A 20,452-nucleotide genomic window follows, 5' to 3' on the forward strand; every position below is an offset into this window, starting at 1 on the left:
AGTACATATGCACCAATACTCATCTTGTGAGTAATTGAGACGACTGGGGTGAGAGGTCACGTGATTGACGAACACAGTTCCCCAAGTGTGTCATTATCCCGAGTACCTACATTTAGGACTCCTGTACATCCGAATTGGTGCTGTAGTGATTAGGAGACATGATTATTGAGTGCCATATATTATACAGTAAAAGTTAGAATCCTTTCTGACGAAGAGACGAATTCCTAAGGGAAGCTTAGTAGCACTTGTAACCACTTATTAAGGTAGATTATCCTATTTATCTTCTATACATAATTTTCTGTGGTAAAGGCAATAAATGATTGTTAGATTGTTACTGAGAACACAAGCCTTTTTGAAATCCGATTCCTAGTGTCAGTTAACTACCAGCTACCGACCTGTCTATCTCATCTTAATTATAAATGCCGAGCCCACCTCTGTGTTGAGTCCCTCAGAAAGGTTGATATAGCATGGTAGACCTATTAATGCTACACATCCCAGGCAGGGCGAGACGTATGGGCAAGTCTCCTTACACCCATTGCCTCTTTTCACCCATCTGTGATTAGGAACCTGTGTGTTAGTCAACTGTTGTGGGTGGCATCCTGGGGAATGGTAAAATGCTGCATATATCCCAGGTATACTCGAATTTCCCACAAACGCCGCAAGGCTACACATGAAACTGCCGCAAGGCAAATTAAGACACTAGCGCCGCAAGGCCGCCGCAAAGAGTGGCCCGGAAGGTCCCAGAGTCCAAAAAAGTGTTCACGCCCGTAGTCAAAGAGTGGGTTCACGCCCTAACAAAGTAACTACATTGCTCCTAATAACTGACCTCCTCTTGGATTAATCCATTTATACTGATAGTGGTGAGGTCGTAAGCCCTATGACTGTACCTCTTTGCTCATGACTAAATCTTAATACTTTGCTAGCCACTGCTTACTAATCCAGTGTGCCATGGATACCGCTCACAGATCCAAAAACGTCCGATATCTATATGATTGCTGTGATATAACTCCAGGGAGCGGTCAAATAAAACAGAGGCCCCCCGAATCCATATGCGCGTTTTGTTTACAAAGGGCAATGGTTCAATTCTCATCGTGGGGGCCTGTCGGCTGAGTAAACAGCGTTGGGTATTCGTAGTCGTAAGGTTCCGGGTTCGATTCCCGACGGAGGCGGAAACAAATGAGCAGAGTTTCTTTCACCCCGATGCCTCCTGTTCACCTAGCAGTAAATAGGTACGTGGGAGTTAGACAGATGCTATGGGCTGCTTCCTGGGGGATGTGTAACAAAAAGGAGGCCTGGTCGAGGACCGGGCCGCGGGGACGCTAAGCCCCCGAAATCATCTCAAGAAGATGCTCCAATGATCATCTCATGGGTACTAGACACTTCTAAACTCACCGCCATGGTAGCGGGGCTGGAACTTGGTGCGGTGGGTGGAACAGGAGAAGTTGTTGATGGGGTCACAGAGGTACACCGTCCCAGGGATGATCCTCACCTTGCTCTGTCCTTCATCCTCTCCTACGCTGGCACCTCCAGCGTCCTGCGGGGCTCCTACCACTAGTCTGATGGATCAAGCCGGATGGTTAGTGTGGCTGGGTACATAAATAAATTGACGATGGGTGGAGAAGGTGGGTGAATGTATGGATAAGATATCGGGTGATAACTGTAAGGTATCGATGTATTCACGGATGGATGACTGGGATAAATGTTAGATTTGATGAATGATTAGATAGCACACAAGACTTGGATGGAAAGTGCGGATTGATTGAATAAACCATTATTGTACAATGTTACCGCGGTTGTAAGTCCCTATATAATATATATGGTAAAGCAGCACATGAAATACATACAATATATAATATATTTAACATAATCTAGATAGTCAAACAAAACCTAGATAATACTATACGGATATGAAAAAATATTGAAAATTCATAATTTTTCATACAAATCTTCAGTACAATGAAATATATATTATATAAAGATGTTGATTGGGGAGCCCAGGCTTCCCAATACAATGCTAAATGGGTTGAATGGAAATGGTGGCATTTGTAGGATAACAATGCTGGCACCCTGGAGGAAGGGGTAGGCCCCCCCCCCTTGACACCAACAACCATGGGTCACTTGAGCCCAAGGTCACTGACCTGAATGAGCTTCCTACTTTGGAAAACAAAAATTTCATCCTCTCTCTCTCTCTCTCTCACACAGCCTCGTCTACTCACAAGGGCTCGCCAAAGTTCGGCCAGATGGCGACACTAAACCCAAACTGGGACTTCTTGTTGCCGGTGAGCACCAGCGGCCGGGTGGCGTCCATGTTGAAGAGCGCCGCCCTGGTGGCCAGCCACAAGACGATCACCAGGTGCAACATTCTCCTCAAGAAATAATAGGAAGAATCTTATTCAAAGGCAGTCAAATTGATCAGTATTAGTTTATGTTGCGGCCCAGTTATTATACATGATCCATAACTTATAATAATGTACATTATAATCGTCAGACTCATTGCTACATATATTTTGCCTCCAGGCCACTAACACTAGTACCAACGACGAGGACAGAAAGCCGGTGGTTTGTCAAAGGTTCCAACATTTGATGATATTTTCCAGTTGGATTTTAAAATTCAACAGAGTTTTCGCATGGTAGGTGGGTTGGCGGCTTCGGCGGGTAAGCGGTTCCACGGGTTTATAACCCTGTGGGTGACAAAGCATCTCCTGTTCTCAGTCCTACATTGTAGCTTGTTGAGCTTGAACCCGTTGTTCCTTGTTTGTTTTACATCTGACCTGAAGAAATTGTCCGGATCAACATCCTGACGGCTTTTTCAGTATTTTAACGAATTTTGTCATGAAATACGGCACTTTTAAACAGTATGCCATGATGTTATTAAGTTTTGGTGTGTGTAGTTCGTTCCTGAATATAAATTCAATATGTATTCAATAAATTCAGTACTATATAAAGTGGGGAATGTGTGTGTTCGTACGTCAGCCTGTTCTCGTCGGCGTCCCTAACGTCACGAGATTGTCGTACTAAAGTGCCCTTATCCTAACCTACCAGAGAATCCACAAACAGAAAACAGGACAGTATGTCAATTTTGCGAGCCGCTACCGTTTTCTAGTACGACAGCTTTTGGCCTTAGTTAATGTATACTTCAAAATGCGACGGGCTATTAGGAGTGAGGGTTCCTTACGTACGTGTAGGGTTGTGTGAGAGTGACAATCTTGAGGTTGTCTTGAAATGATTTCAGGGCTTAGCGTCCCAGCGGCCCTGTCCTCGACCATCTTGAGGTGTCTTCAGATGATTTCGGGGCTTAGCGTCCCCGCGGCCCGGTCCTCGACCATCTTGAGGTGTCTTCAGATGATTTCAGGACTTAGCGTCCCCGCGGCCCTGTCCTCGACCATCTTGAGGTGTCTTCAGATGATTTCGGGGCTTAGCGTCCCCGCGGCCCGGTCCTCGACAAGGCCTCCTTTTTATTACCCTCAGAAAGCAGCCCGTACCAGCTGTCTAACTTCCAGGTACCTATTTACTGCTAGGTGAACAGGGGCATCGGGGTGAAAGAAACTGCCCATTTGTTTCCGCCTCCACCGGGGATCGAACCCGGAACCTTAGGACTACGAATCCCGAGCGCAGTCCATTCTACCGCCAGCCGTGGCGGTCAGACTAGTGCCAAGGGGTGCCGAGGCAGCACACGGAGTGCCGACCCTGAAGTGTTACTCGTGGTCATGTGAGAGATGCATATTATTATTCATATATTGTACACTGATGAGGAATGTAAGAATGAAGAAGGTCGGCAGAAAGTTACACGAAGACCATCAACCACTCCACAAGTGGCCAAACAAAAGGTTGGTAGAATTGTTATGTGAAAGGTAAGCCGCTCGAAAGCCACTCGGCCGACCGGCTCCCCGAGCGGACAGCACGCTGAACTGTGATCCTGTGGTCCAGAGTTCGATCCCGGGCGCTGGAGAGAAACAATGGGCAGAGTTTCTTTCACCCTATGCCCTTGTTACCTAGCAGTAAATAGGTACCTGGGTGTTAGTCAGCTGTCACGGGCTACTTCCTGGGGGTGGAGGCCTGGTCGAGAACCGGGCCGCGGGGACACTAAAGCCCCGAAATCATCTCAAGATAACCTCAAGATAGAAGGTAATGCAGGTAAGAAAGGAAGAAGAACCCAGAAGATATCTACATCATAAGGGGGATGGCATCTGGGGGTCTCAAAGTGGAAAATATTTAGGAGCGGCTATAATTCCAACACCGAACACCAGAGGCACACATAATCTCGTGAACATCGGCAGCGTGTGAGACATACGGTAAACAATTGAACGTAGTTCAGAATCTTCTTATCAGGGACCAGATTCACAAAGCAGTTACGCAAGTACTTACGAACGTGTACATCTTTCCTCAATTTTTCACGGCTTTGGTTACATTTATTAAACAGTTTACAAGCATGAAAACTTCCCAATCAACTATTGTTATTGCTATAAACAGCCTCCTGGTGCTTCGAAGATATTTAACTGTTCAATAATTGTAAACAAAGCCGCCAAAGATTGAGAAAAGATGTACAGGTTCGTAAGTACTTGCGTAACTGTTTCGTGAATCTGTCCCCAGGTCTCTTTCAAAGCAATCTACTGCACACAGCCTTTGTTCGATCAATACTGGAATATATATACATCACCGGCCTGGAATCCGCGCAATCTGAAGCGGAGCTAAGAGGCTTGAGCAATGAGGCTACGTAGAGGGAGCAAGACCTCACAACATTGGAGGAGAAAAGACACTCAGGAGGATATGATGGTCAAGAAGTTGTGGAAGCCACCTCCAGCCACATCTTTAAACCCTGGTTCGATAAAGAATTCGAACGTCAAACTGTTAAATTATAACATAACAAGGCTCTAGTTGCCGGGGTATGAAGAGCTAAATCTTACTAACCCTTGATTACTGCTTGGTAATCACGGGTAATCAAGGAGGTGAACCTCCACCACCACCACAACCATCCCCACCACTTTCTCCACAAACAAAACAACTATCCTCACCACCACCACTACAACAACAACCATCCCCACCACTACCTCCACCACCACCACCACAACAACAACCATCCCCACCACTACCTCCACTGGTAGGTAGGAAGGTTCACCTCCACCACCACCACAAAAACAACCAACAACTTCCTACCTTCAAGTTTCATCCCAAACTGAATGAGGATGTTGTTAGAGCCCAGCTTCCGTGAACATCAGCTTACTGATAACTTCCCTTCCTGTTTATCCCAGCGGGAAAGCATCCTGGAGGCGCCATTACTAAGTGATAGGCTTGAGAAGGTCTCCCGGGACTATGTCACAGAGCTTCAGGTAGAGTAGAAGGAAAGCCTTGAGGATACACTGAGGTTACTCTTGAGAAAAAAAAGGGGGAAGGAAGAGAAGCCAACGTAACAGTATAGGTGAGATTCGCCCCGTGACATCCAGGCAGGGATAAGGGCCAGCTGCAATGGCTTTGCAGCTGCGCTCAGGCTATATAAGGGGAGAGAAGAGCAAGGAGCCGAGGTTACGAGATATTCATGACCGTGCCACCTGTTGGGTTGCTTAATCTTTATCATCGGAGACGAGGGAGTGTCATGTACTTATGAGATCGAGCCAGGAGGCTCGGGAATAATAGGTGTGAGATGAACTGACTCTGGGCAGCTGGGCCTAGAGTAATGTGCTGCAGCTGTGGTGAGCAACAGCGAGGAAGGATGACCAGGGAGCTGTGAGGTATCTTCACCGTTCTGGGGTGGTGCCCTGGAACGAGACAGCAGCATGGACCCGAGGGGACATGACCCTAGGGTAGGAATCTCCGTTGTTCTGGATGCCAGGATCACGTTAGCCCAGAGCAACGATGGGACATTGACAACATTCACCAGGCTGGACAGCCTGGGTTTTGTCTGGGTCATGGAGGATCTATGACCTAGCAACCATGGAGGACGAAGACAGAAGAGAAGGGATGCGGCCAGTGAAACATTTTGTCGAGGTGTGGTCATTGTAAGCCCCCATGTGAACAGTACAGGGCAGGATGTAAATATTTTAGGAAATTGTTACTGAGGATGAAGAACCTTATATTTATGTGTTGTGTAAACATTAATGACAAGTGTCATATATGTTTAATGCCAGCAGTCTGGTCCATGTTATGTGTATAGTTATGTATGTATTAATATGTCAGCAGTTCAGGTATATGTATATATTGAGGTATGGGTAAACAATATTACAGATTATGTCACCCATGCTATGATGAGGATTTAATGCACATGAAATAGTATGAATTTTTAGTTGTACATATATGATGGGTGCATCCTCCAGGCTCTTGCACTAATGCAACCATTGCAATGATGCATATAAACATATACATGTTTAAGGAAGGGAGTGGTGTTGTAATCCACAAGTTAGGAGTGAATATTAGATAATGAATCAAGCACTACAACACTTAGCATACTCTTCCACCAATCATTTAAGTATTCAGGCAGGTCACACATCGAGATAAGGCCAAAAGTGATTAAGACATCCGGTGCCAACCTGACGAATGTACCAGCCAAGAGGACAAAGGGTGACCTCAAGTTTCTTGGAACAATGAGATTTACAGTTAATCGGATTATACCCTCCTTGGGATACGGTGTGACATGTTTGAGGCTATGTCCGCTGGAGGGAGTCTTGTGTCAGCTGCGGTTCTAGGAAGTTCTCCTTATCTCCTCCGTCTGTGGCAGCAGCGAAGTGAACCGACCAAGTGTGGGGACTTGATGTGATCTTGTTGACCAAGTACAGTCTGCAGTGTGGAAGTATTGTACGGAAGACTAACCGGGTGTGGAGAGTTGTAGTGATAATTCTGTAGTAGGGACCTAGGCGGAGGTTATGAGGTCAGGTGGTGACCGGGAGGTACAGTGGGGTTATTGGAATGGGTAGATGATTTATCCAAATAAAGAAGGTTAATGTCTTAATTATTATCAGAGAATATTTATGTAACTAAATGGGAAACCCCGACGGCTTTTAATCACCTTCCCATGTGTTCTTTCATTGAGTTCGTGTATAAATCTAGTGGTAAATCTCAAGGGTCTGGTGTGAAGAATTACATGGGGGGAGTAACTGTTACTGAGGCAAGAGAGGTTTGGTTGTGTTCGGAATGAACCTGTGTTCAGTGATCAAGACACGATCAACCCAACACCACATCCTCACATCGCCATCAACCAACACTACGACCCACGACGTTTCATGCTGATATTATTTGTTCCATAGATTTTATCAACATTTTCCTGCAGCTTCCCCTCCGTATCCGGTCATGTTGGCCATCCGGAGACGTGGGGACGTCCCCCAGGCTGTCCCTCGTGCGTCAGGGCTCCCTCACAGGATGTGGACCCCAACCTTGCTACTTCTGTGGTATGGGTTTATCTTGGTTATCTTGAGGTTATCTTGAGGTTATCTTAAGGTTATCTTAAGATGATTTCGGGGCTTAGCGTCGGGGGACGCTAAGACCCTCTCGGTCTGTCGGTCCCTGTCGGTCCTCGATCCTGTCGGTCGAGGGGTCTGTGGTGTGGCTGCTATATTGTATTTAGTGGCTGTATAGGAGTGACTATGGAAGTATGTGATGGGGTTTGTATATGGTGAAGGTTGTTCGTTTTTTCTGTAATAGGTTACCCCTTGCCTGAGGAATGAAATCAGTTGGGTTGATTAAATTTCCACCAATTTAACGACTGACCTTCCCAAAAGATGCAACGCACAACTGTTGAGTAACTCCAAGGGACTTATTGACTGCTAAGTGTACTGTTTGAGGACGCGACCCCGAGTCCTTTCACTTCTAAGGTAAATTCTTACTCAGATATTTAGCTGAGTTTACCTGGTAAACTCAGGTAATTATTTGAGTAAGAATTTATCTTGAGTTTTAAGTTAGTTTAAAAAGTTATTAAAAATTAAGATTGGAAGTACTTTCATTCTGATTGTTTGATCAGTATCCAATGGCTTTAATATAAAATGAGGCGAAGCTTTATTAGTAAAGGCTCTAACTCCACTTGCCTCTTGCCTTCACATAGTATAGCGTCAAAGCTTGGTGCGTCAGCTGAGGGAGTACGCATGACGAAGCCCGTGCGTGGGTGGGATCTATATTCACCAGCTTAGGATATTATAACTGGCGTCATCACAGGAGAGTTTGGGCGGCGTGTTGTGACGGTAGTAACCCAGGAGCACCTCAGGGTGTTGACCACCACACCAGGACTGCCCTTAACACACACGTACAGCAGACGACGAGTCACAACGACGTGGCTGAAGAAATGATGATCAAACTACACACCACAAGACGAGGAGACGACGACGTTTATGTCCATCCTGGACCTTTATCTCACCCGCCTTCATAATGGTCCAGGACGGACCGAAACGTTGTCGCTTCCCCACCTTCTCAGTAGTGGTTTAGTCATCACTTCACACGTGATTTGGCTTCAGAGTAAACATAATTATGTGGAGCGTGGTCATCACAGTTTCAATGAGCTGTTGCATAGTTTAAAGGTTGGATGGAATGGTAAGGCCAAGAAATAATAATAATCGTACTTAATTAGTGAATCTACTTATTAATTCAAATGCGTCCAATCTTTATTTTTAATAGTAGAGACGAGGTATACAGATATTATGTACAGCTAATACCGTGTCAGTGGGCTAGTGGTTCGTCACTGGAGGGTGAATACTGTGCCAGTGACACACACAGAGATCACACTAACGTGATGCATCAAATGAACAAATCCACAAGGGCCGTTCATACTGTTCATAACATGATCGTTCATATTTGTTCATACTGTGCCAGTGGTTGGTGGCTCGTCACTGGAGGGTGAAATAATAATAACGGGTGTAACCGTTACACCTCGGTTTACACCCGTTATTGTAATAACGGGTGTAAACCTGTTATTGATAAACCTGTTAAGTGTTACATGATCTGAGAGGACCCATTTACCAGGAAGGACACGCATTATGCATGTTAGTGAGTGATCAGGCTTGTGTGTATGTCTAAATTACGTTTTGTTGTGAAGTAATTTAGACTACGAGGCAGTTTGTGAGTTTCAAAGTCATTGTATTAAAGGATTTCCAGAAAGTTAGTCTTCTCTAAATGGAACACATAGGTTCTTTATTTTTTACAGGAGTCATCTGCAGCCTTATATTCACTGGCATGATTTTGGATAGATAAGTGTGTTTTCTCACTTTATTTCTGTCACTTACTGGGATATTTACCACGAATGTAAAGGCCCTATTCTGACCTTTTCTCATTTTAATTTATTCATCTGTTTTGGTTAGTCTAAAAGGGTATTGGAGAGTCAAGACCCGGTCTAATGGTCCACTTATAGAGCTGCAGTTCGCTGGTGCTGGTGTCTGCCTGAATATATACAGACGGGCAAAGTTCCTTTTGGTTATTGCTGTTTTCAGGAGCTTAGCTATCTGACGATTTTGAATCCCAGCATCATTTTATTGTTTTGCTAATTGGTTCTCTTATTCGCCCTTCCCTTATTCTCAGCTATGTGAGCATTACATGTTATTGTCGTCGTTTGCGGCTGCTCTGAGTTTAAGGTGATTTTGCTCTATGTTCAAGTTCTCCGTTCTCAATTTTTACAATTATGACATGTATATTTGCTCTCCCCTGGATGGTCTGATGGTATAACATGATCCTCATCTCTCTCTTGCCTAGTTATTGCCTTTGCCTCCTTCCTCTCATCACAATCGACTTGATAATGGTCCAGGACGGACAGAAACGTCGTCGTCTCTTCACTTTCTAGTGTGTGGTTTGGTGTTATAACATGATCCTCATCACCAGGGAACTGTGTATGGTGATGTATGTGTGTACTGGTTAAGGGAGGTCGCTTACAAGCACGTCAATGAGTACTGGAGTTACACAGGAGACGTGAGGTGCTCCAGCGGCTGTAAACGCCTCAGTGTGATACATGCTACAGTTTGTAGTGATATTTATTGCTTAATTAAATGTTTATTAGACGAAGTTAGGTCCTATTTTGGACTGGAATGTCTGTGAGCTTGTACAGAAGACCATCATGCAAGACATGGTGAAAGGCCTTGTGCACAGTCTCTCATACATTCTTCACGTTAGTGTCCTTGCCTTGTGTATGTGTAAAAATGTTGTTTCGTCTTCACAGTTATGGGTAAGATGATTTTAACATAATTCTCGAAGCACTTGCCATTATTTCTTGGAGAGGGGTGATTGTTGGTTGCCCTGACGGGTGGTTGTTTGCCACTGCGGGGTGACTATTTGTCTCAGTATGGGGACTTACGTGCCGCCACTAAGGGGGAAGTACTCGGCTGGGCTGACATTTACCTGTCGGGTGGATATTGGCGTCGTCAGCAACGCTCTGTTTACAGTTATGGGTGTGAAAGTGGAAGACCTCGTCGGTCTACAGGTGTTCGTGACGACAGAGTAGTTGTGAAGTTCGCCGGGACTGGCTTGTTCCGGAGGTTTCTCGACCAGTATGAGGACAAGGTGGTGGGGATGAGCAACGGTCTTGGCTCTGTGACTGCGACGAATTTGAGTGTGGAGTACACATGCGTGTCTATTAAGAATGCGCCGTTTGAAATGTCTGAGGATCTTCTCCGTCGGGCTCTTGTCAGGTATGGGCGTGTGGAGTCTATTCGTGTCTGTAGATACACAACCGGGGACGTCAAGGGACTCGGTAATGGTTATAGAACGGCTAAGATGGTTCTTCATGGGAATGTGCCTTCTTCTCTCATGCTTGCTGACTTAACGGTCTGCTTTTCCTACCGTGGGCAGACTCGGACGTGTTTTAAATATGGGTATGTTGGACATTTGGCTGCTGCCTGCGACACTCGGATGTATGATCGGGTTAATGTGTTTCTTGAAGCGGATTTTCCTTCCTTGCCCGAGCGTGAGGATGTCTCGGTTGTGGTTGTGAGAGGACGGCCGCTGTGATGGGTGCCGCTTCAGTAAATGCGGTTGGTGGTGTGGGTGTCGGGGTGGTGGGGGGTGCAGACCCGCCCCCCACCGTCGGCTTCCTCGCCTCCGCCGGCCCCGTCGCCTCAGCCGGCTCCTTCGCCTCCGCCAGCTCTGCCGGCCCTATCTCCAGCTCCTGTGATGCCTGAAGGGTACTTTACCCTCTGTGGGTGAGGCTGATGAATTTCCGGATCGTGTGTTGCCCGGTGACTTGCGGCCGGCCGTGGGCTCTACTGGGATGCCTCCTGCTGGCAGCGACAGTTCAGATGATCAGAGGCCTCTGTCCAAGCGTTCCTGGAAAGCTAGGAGTGTGTCGCCCCCTCGTGGGTGGGCTGCGGAGTGTGAAGTTGTGGATGATGATGTGATGGATGGGCCTGTGCGGCCTCCTGTGGCACCTGCTGCTGGTGCCTCCCCTCCTTGGGTGGTTGCCCCTAGTGAACGTGACCTTGTGGTGCTCCTCACGAAAACTGTGCACCGGGAGGCCTCTGATCCTGTGCCCGGTGGAAGGGGCCCTGGCAAGTGTGCGTTCCCTGTGGTTCCTCCTTGGAGTGAAGAACAGTGTGACTATCAGTACAGACCTCTGTGGCTACCCTTGTCCGTTCCCTGGTGCTCAGATCCCTCGTGCTGCACCCTTCCCTGTGGTACCGGCCAATGGGGTCCCGCTCGATGCGTCACAAGCTTTGGAACTTACTGTGGATAGCCGGGTGTATCCGGCGCCGTGGTGCCCCTATACTATTTGGGTGCCGAGGGTGAAATGTTTTGTTTATGGGGTGCCGGAGCTGATGCCTCAGCCTTGTGCGTCGCCTGGTAGACCGGTGTCTGATGATATCAAGCTCGTTTGGGAGGCATACTGCTTGTGGTTTCCGAAGAGAGAGTTTCCCGATATATATGCGTAGTTTTGTGCTTGCATTATATGCTCCCGGAACGTTTATAACTTATTGCATTGTCTGATATGTGGTTGTTTTGATTGCCTAGTTTAGGCCTTTGTGTAAATTGTTTGTGTGTTTGTTCATACTGTAATGTGTTTTCCGTGTGTGTTATACTGTTATCTTCTGTGTTGTTGCTAATGGTGTTCTGTGTGTGTGTGTGTGCTTCTGGTGTGTGTGGTGTTTTTTTTTTTTTTTGCCGGGTCCTGCGTGTTCCGGTATTTTTTTCATGTGTGTCTGGGTTGTGGTTGCCGTTTGTTTCCCCGGTTCCTGTGTGTTCCGGTCGAACGATCGCGTGTTTCTGTATTGTGTGTGCCGGGTGTTCCCTGGGTTGTGTGTGTGTATTGGAAATTTTTATTATTTTGTACCTTTGCTTCTGAATGTTTATTTTGCGCCATTGTGTCGTTTTTAATGTATGTAACTTGGCGCGCCCCGTCTGGGTTGTGTAGTTTCTTATTGTGTTTTCTAATGAATTTTGCTTGTTTCATGGGTTCTCATTTACGTTTTGCTCTGAAAATTGTCCACTGTGTTTTTCTTGTGTTCACATATCTTCAGCTTATGGTGTGACATTTATATTGTACTTGTTCTGTGTTGCTTGCATGTCAATTGGTGTTATGTTGTTGGCTGGTGTGTGCTGGTGTAAGGTTTTTCCTTCGGTGCTTCGGTGCCTTAATGTTGTACTGCTTTCCTTGTCATGTATTTGTTTTATAAATAAAAAAAAGAAACAAAAATATTTCTAAGAGAGAAATAGAGTTGTGGTTTCTGGTTAATGTTTATCTTTCTCTAGTACTTTGGATGAAAATAATGTTTGCGACTTTAAAGATTTAATGTGAATTCCCCTGATGCTAGAATCACTATGAGGGCGGTCAGGAGATTGTAATTTTGTATTACTGTATGTAAATTTGTATTTGTATAATTGTAATTTTCCCAATTGGGCGTGGGGGGGGGGCGCCATTTTGTAATGTGATGACCAAAGGATTTGTTAAGGAGTAGGGACCTAATCACTTTGAATTCGTTGGTGATTTTTTGTGGATTGACGGGTTGAGTTGTTATGGAAAATCGAAGATTGTGGTGCCTCAGTCTCTTGTTATTGTGCCAGTTATTTGTTTTAATAATAATTATAATTGTCGGGGACAGGAAGCCGGAAAAAACGAAAGGAAAAACTAAATAGGGCTTGAAGACTCCTGGCCTAGATAGCTTATGGGCAAGTATTCCCTGCTGTGGAGAGTCCCTGACGGAAATGGGAACCCCGGTGAGGTGTGATAGCATCTATGAAGGACGTGAGTGGTGTAACAGTCAACCGCCGGGTGCTTGGGAAGGTGGGATCCAAGAGCTGGATCTCGATACTGTAGATACAAATTGATAATGATGAATTGATTATAACATATAATATACACGCACACGCACGCACACACATATGTCAGGCCAATCCTGGAGTATGCGGCTCCAGCATGGAGTCCATATCTAGTCAAGCATAAGACTAAACTGGAAAAGGTTCAAAGGTTTGCCACCAGACTAGTACCCGAGCTGAGAGGTATGAGATACGAGTAGAGACTACGGGAATTAAACCTCACTTCCCTGGAAGACAGAAGAGTTAGGGGGGACATGATCACCACATTCAAGGTTCTCAAGGGAATTGATAGGGTAGATAAAGACAGGCTATTTAACACAAGGGGCACATGCTCTAGGGGACACAGGTGGAAACTGAGCGCCCAAATGAGCCACAGAGATATTAGAAAGAACTTTTTTAGTGTCCGAGTGGTTGACAAATGGAATGCATTAGGAAGTGATGTGGTGGAGGCTGACTCCATACACAGTTTGAAATGTAGATATGATAGAGCCCAATAGGCTCAGGAATATGTACATCTGTTGATTGACGGTTGAGAGGCGGGACCAAAGAGCCAGAGCTCAAACCCCGCAAACACAACTAGGTGACTACACGCAAACACACACACACACACACACACACACACACACACACACACACACACACACACACACACACACACACACACACACACACACACACACACACACACACACACACACACACACATACATACATCCCAAGGATGTAACTCTTAGCACTTGTTTAATTCCTGGGTACCTATTTACTGCTGGGTGAACAGAGGCGTTTGGTAAAAGAAATCTACGAATTTGTTTCTTCCTCGGCCGGAAATCAAACCCGGGTCCTTTGGACTACAGCTCCCGAGCGCTGTCCGTTCTTCAGACGTATATATGTTTGTGTGCTCTCCTAGATGTGCTTGCAGGATCGCGCTAGGCTCCTGGCCCCGCCGTCCTAATGTTCCTAGATTAATGTAATGATTCATTTCTCACGTTCTTATCGTATTTACATTTACAATTTTGAATCGAATTAGCTTCAACAACTTGTGTATCTAATGCACTCCATTACTGACAGCTCTAACAGTGAAAGGTTCTTCCAGGTGTCGCTATGACTCATTTAGTTTTCTGTGTCCCTCTGTGACCCCTCGTTCTGCTGTCCCTAGCTTTGAACAACGCTGCTTTATATACTTTGTCAATATCCTTTATTTATTTATTTATTTATTTATTTATTTATTTACTTATTTATATACAAGAAGGTACATTTGGTTTGTGAGAATACATAGTATAGTATTTACAATCTTGTAAAGCCACTAGTACGCGCAGCGTTTCGGGCAGACTTTATAATTTTGTATGTTGTTATCATGCCCCCCCCCCCTTATCTTTTCCTCCAGTGTATTAAGGTCCAGTTATCTCCGTCTTTCCTCATAACTCAATCCCCTCAGCTCCGGAAGGAGTCTCATTGTATATCTCTGGATCTTTTCTAGTCACTCTCTGTCCTTTTTCAGGCAAGGGTTCCATGCTGGGGATGCATACTCAAGAGTGGGTCACCCTTCGCTGTATATAGAGCCTGGAAAGCTCCATTGTCCAAGTTTCTGAATGATTCACGAATGTTGGCCAGTATATATGTATGAGTATCTACTCACCTAGTTGTGCCTGCAGTGCTCACGTAATTGTGCTTGCGGAGGTTGAGTTTCGGCTCTTTGATCCCGCCTACCAACCGTCAAACAACCGGTGTACTGATTCCAGTACTCCAGTTGATTGGGCTATTGGGTTTTTATCATATCTACACTTGAAACTGTGTATGCATTCTGCCTCCACCACATCACTGCCTAATGCACTCCATTTCTTGAATAATTTTGCAGTGTATCTCAATGAGAGGCTGAAAATTAGACACCAAACCCACACGCCTGAAAATAAGGAAAGTGAGAACGTTTCGGTCCATCCTGGACCATTATCAAGTGTGACGAAACATCATCATTTCATATATTCATATATACAGGACCTGCCCGAAACGCTACGCTTGTTAGTGGCTTTACAAGAATGTAAAAACATCAATATTATGTACTCTCATAAACCCAATGTACCTTGTAAATATATAATTAAATATAGCCTTTTGGAAGCCTTTTGGGGCTTCCGTTCCCAAAAGAGTACCAACAATGCAATTATTAGTCTCCTTGATATAATTTACTCAGCCCTTGACAAAAATGAGTTTCCGATTGGACTCTTCGTTGACCTGAGAAAGGCCTTTGAAACTGTTAATCACAATTACCTCCTACGTAAACTCCATCATTATGGAATCCGAGGCCATGCACTGGACTATATCCAATCCTATCATAGTGATAGACACCAATGTGTAGCCATCAATAATATAACCTCTCCCACTCTACCAATAACCGTTGGAGTGCCACAGGGCAGCACCTTGGGACCTCTCCTATTTCTTATATACATCAGTGATCTGCCTAATGTCTCTAACATTCTGAAACCTATTTTGTTTGCTGATGATACTACCCTCATCTACTCTAACCCCAACCCACATACACTAAATAATGTTGTTAATAATGAACTTAAAAAAGTTCACTTGTGGATGTCAACCAACAAACTAACACTTAACATAGAAAAGACCTATTACATCTTATTTGGAAGCAAATCTACAAATGCAATTCAGCTTCAGATAGACAACGTAAACATTAGCAATAAAAATGATGGAAAGTTTCTTGGACTATTCCTAGACAAGAGACTCAACTTCAGCACCCACATACAACACATAACTAAGAAAGTCTCTAAAACAGTTGGTATACTCTTCAAAATCAGATATTATGTACCTAACTCTGCTCTCATCTCTCTATATTATGCACTAAACTATCCCTATCTTAATTATGGTATCTGTGCATGGGGTTCAACCACTGCAAACCACCTCCTTACCTTGAGGTTACCTTGAGGTGCTTCCAGGGCTTAGCGTCCCCGCGGCCCGGTCGTCGACCAGGCCTCCTGGTTGCTGGACTGATCAACCAGGCTGTTGGACGCGGCTGCTCGCAGCCTGACGTATGAGTCACAGCCTGGTTGATCAGGTATCCTTTGGAGGTGCTTATCCAGTTCTCTCTTGAACACTGTGAGGGGATTGCCAGTTATGCCCCTTATGTGTAGCGGAAGCGTGTTGAACAGTCTCGGGCCTCTGATGTTGACAGAGTTCTCTCTCAGAGTACCTGTTGTACCTCTGCTTTTCAACGGGGATATTCTGCACATCCTGCCATGTCTTCTGGTCCTCAAGTCCATCATCACCCAGCAAAAATCTGCTATCAGAATAATAACAAATTCTGCTTTCAGACAACACTCAGCTCCCTTTGTTTAACTCCCTAAACATGCTAAACATAATCTCACTCCACAAATTCTCTTGTGTCAACTACATTTACAAAACCCTGTTCTTAAGTGCAAATCCTGCTCTGAAACTTTCCCTGGACAGATGTAATAGGACCCATTATCACCACACCAGAAATAAATATCTCTTTGATATCCCCAGAGTCAAACTTAATCTGTGTAAACACTCTATGCAAATAAAGGGACCCAGTCTATGGAACTCACTCCCTACTGAATTGAAAAGCTGTCCAACTTTTGCGTCATTCAAAAACAAAACTAAAAAGTACCTAATTTCATCTTCATAGTTTCTAACCTTGTTGATTTAAAATTACACTGTATCTATTGCTACCCAATTTCCCAATCTTTATGTACCCAATCCGAACATCTTTACCATTGTGATCATTGCTGTCTTCTTATATGTGCTATCAATGTGTTGTATGGTGTCTATTAATCTTGTTTAAATTACCAATCAAGCTGTCAATGTAATCAATCAGAGCTTTAATGTACCAATGTGCTTTAATATACTTACTAATCTCTCTCGTCTCATTTTTTCTTGCAATGTATCTGTTATCGTTTTATTAATTCTGCTACAATTTACCTACTTAAAATTATCTGTTAGATTAAGGACCTGCCCGAAACACTGCGCGTTCTAGTGGCTTTACAAGATTGTAAATACTATGCTATGTATTCTCACAAACCCAATGTTCCTTCTTGTATATAAATAAATAAATAAATAAATAAATAAATAAATAAATAAATAAATAAATAAATAAATAAATAATAAAAATGTTGGTTGGGTTATCTTGAGATGATTTCGGGGCTTAGTGTCCTCGCGGCCCGGTCCTCGACCTGGCCTCCACCCCCAGGAAGCAGCCTGTGACAATCGAACTCGCGACCACAGGATCACGCGTCCAGTGTTCTGTCCGCTCAGCCACCGGCTCCCTACGGCTGGGTGTACAGTAATTTTTCCCCATCAACACTGATTCAGAAAAATTAAAATGCAGTTTTTATCAACTTATTAGAGATCCACAAGACTATAACACTCACACGGGCGGGAAGAACGAGGTTGAGCTGTTTCCATTTTCGTGGATAATCCAAGAATTTGTGACACTTTTTCTCACAAGGGATCCCTATGCAGACTGGAGATGCAGGCTCGGGTACAGGGGCCACGGCTTAATTGAGTTAAAGAGCTTAATTCAGAAAGAAGGCGCAGTGTTACTACAACCCGCAGTGTTACTACAACCCGCAGTGTTACTACAACCCGCAGTGTTACTACAACTTGCAGTGTTACTACAACCCACAGTGTTACTACAACCCGCAGTGTTACTACAACCCGCAGTGTTACTACAACCCGCAGTGTTACTACAACCCGCAGTGTTACTACAACTTGCAGTGTTACTACAACCCACAGTGTTACTACAACCCACAGTGTTACTACAACCCACAGTGTTACTACAACCCGCAGTGTTACTACAACCCGCAGTGTTACTACAACCCGCAGTGTTACTACAACCCACAGTGTTACTACAACCCACAGTGTTACTACAACCCACAGTGTTACTACAACCCACAGTGTTACTACAACCCACAGTGTTACTACAACCCACAGTGTTACTACAACCCGCAGTGTTACTACAACCCACAGTGTTACTACAACCCGCAGTGTTACTACAACCCGCAGTGTTACTACAACCCGCAGTGTTACTACAACCCGCAGTGTTACTACAACCCGCAGTGTTACTACAACCCGCAGTGTTACTACAACCCGCAGTGTTACTACAACCCACAGTGTTACTACAACCCACAGTGTTACTACAACCCACAGTGTTACTACAACCCACAGTGTTACTACAACCCGCAGTGTTACTACAACCCGCAGTGTTACTACAACCCACAGTGTTACTACAACCCACAGTGTTACTACAACCCGCAGTGTTACTACAACCCACAGTGTTACTACAACCCACAGTGTTACTACAACCCACAGTGTTACTACAACCCGGCCTCCTAATAACACGTCGCATTGTGAAGTATTGTCTACTTAAGGACAAAAACGGTCGTACTAGTAAATGGTTGCGACTCCGGAAATTGACATAATGTCCCGTTTTCTGTTCGTAGGTCGTCTGGTAGGTTAGGTTAAGGGCACTTTAGTATGGCAGTTTCATGACGTTGGGGACGCTGGCGAGAACGGTTGCACAATTAGATTTTTTTTTTTTACATGCAAGCATGCAAGGTAAATACAATAAATACAATAAAACAAGAGAGAAAACATAATAACAAAGCAAAACAAAAAACCACCGGCCAGATGGACCGACAGCACAGTACAACAACAAACATAACTAGAGAAAAACAGCATACATCAAGACAAGAACAGAACACAAAGAGAAAACAATGTAAACAAGCAATCAATACACAAAACATAATAACACATGAAACAAAACAAACACAATCATCATGACATACAGGTAAGACATAAATATAACAACATAAAACATTACAAGAAAATAATAATATACAACAAGCCAGAAATAAAAAAACAAAAGCCACACAGGGCACAATTACAACACAAAACACATAAACAAGAACACCCACAACCACCGGCCTCGCAACAAAGGGAGAGGCACAAGCACAGAACACAATAGGGCAAACATACAGCCAGAGGGGCACACAGTACTTCATAAAGCAAAGAAACAGGTAATCAGTGGACATACTTGCCCGGGAACCGGGCCCGCGGGAACTGCACATGGAATGCTTCCCAGAGCAACCACCGCCTAGGGTCTAGCTCATCCACTGAGGAAGCCATAACCTCCGGAACCCGGGCAACAAACACCCGCAAACAGGGGACCCAGATGGTATTACTGACAAGGGGCGTAGTTGCCACGCGTCCCGATATGTCGGGAATCTGCCCAGCATGAAAGCAGTCCGGTTCATCCGACAGCATTAACTCGGCAATCAGTTGCCAGTGACTCGGCGGCATCACAGAAGCCGGCAACACGTCCTCCAGGTCCTCAACGCGCACCCTCTCAGGAGCGAGCTTGACAGAGGGCACCACCGCAGGGGCACCCACGGCCACGGGCACCGGACGGCACATATCCTTCCATAAGGTAACCACCAGGCAATGCCCAGGACCAGTATCCAAACCATCCCTGGCGGCAGAAGCCACTCCCCCCCCCCCCTCCCACCGCAGAGAGCCCCCTGGTGGCGAAGGAACAGAAGGCACGGCCGATACATGGGCACCAGCACCAGCAAGCACATGGACCTCCGCCACCACTAACTCCATAGACATCGATGCATCCGGATCCACCCCAACACTTGAAGACCCACAGTCACTGAAGTCAACCACATCAGCCCAGGCAAAAGACGAAAGCCGGGAATGCTTGGGCTCCAGGCAAACATCATCCGAGCCGGATGCGGACCCAGAAACACAGGCACTACCAGCCGGACAAACCGCTGCCCGACGCAGAACAGCAGCAGCCTCAACCACAGATGGAACCGGACCGCACACAGCAGAAGGCGACGACGCCACCCCAGCACCCATCACAGATGGAACACAAGGCGAGGGTGCAGGGCCAGGCACAGGAGCAGAGGACGAGGAAGAGGAGAGCGCCGATGACGCACAGAGAACGCCCGGAAGGTCATCAGGAGCAGCAGGGACAGCGACGGGATCAGGACGAACATCCGATGGCACAGCACCACCCGGAGGAGGGTCCTCAACAACCGAAGGAAGGACAGGCGATGCAGGGGGAGCTGTAGCATCCAACGGGACACTCACCTCCTCTTCCCCGGAGTCCTCCTCCAGAGGAAGCGGTGGGAAATCCTCTTCTTTGAACATGTTCACGGGAGCAACCGCAGCCTCAGTGCACCCGGCAGCCTGATGGCCCAACAGGCCACAACGAAAA

General features: G+C 45.6%; 1 long non-coding RNA gene across 1 annotated transcript; it reads right to left on the reverse strand.

Moving 5' to 3' along the window:
- Positions 1-1,398: 1,398 nt before the first annotated feature.
- Positions 1,399-19,456, reverse strand: LOC138357850 (uncharacterized). The gene is made up of 3 exons (XR_011225163.1): positions 19,265-19,456; positions 2,217-2,366; positions 1,399-1,556 (listed from the first exon to the last, which is right to left on the reverse strand). It is a non-coding gene; the product is annotated as an uncharacterized lncRNA (long non-coding RNA).
- Positions 19,457-20,452: the final 996 nt, after the last annotated feature.

This window comes from Procambarus clarkii, chromosome 80, assembly GCF_040958095.1.
Source record: "Procambarus clarkii isolate CNS0578487 chromosome 80, FALCON_Pclarkii_2.0, whole genome shotgun sequence".
NCBI lineage: Eukaryota > Metazoa > Arthropoda > Malacostraca > Decapoda > Cambaridae > Procambarus > Procambarus clarkii.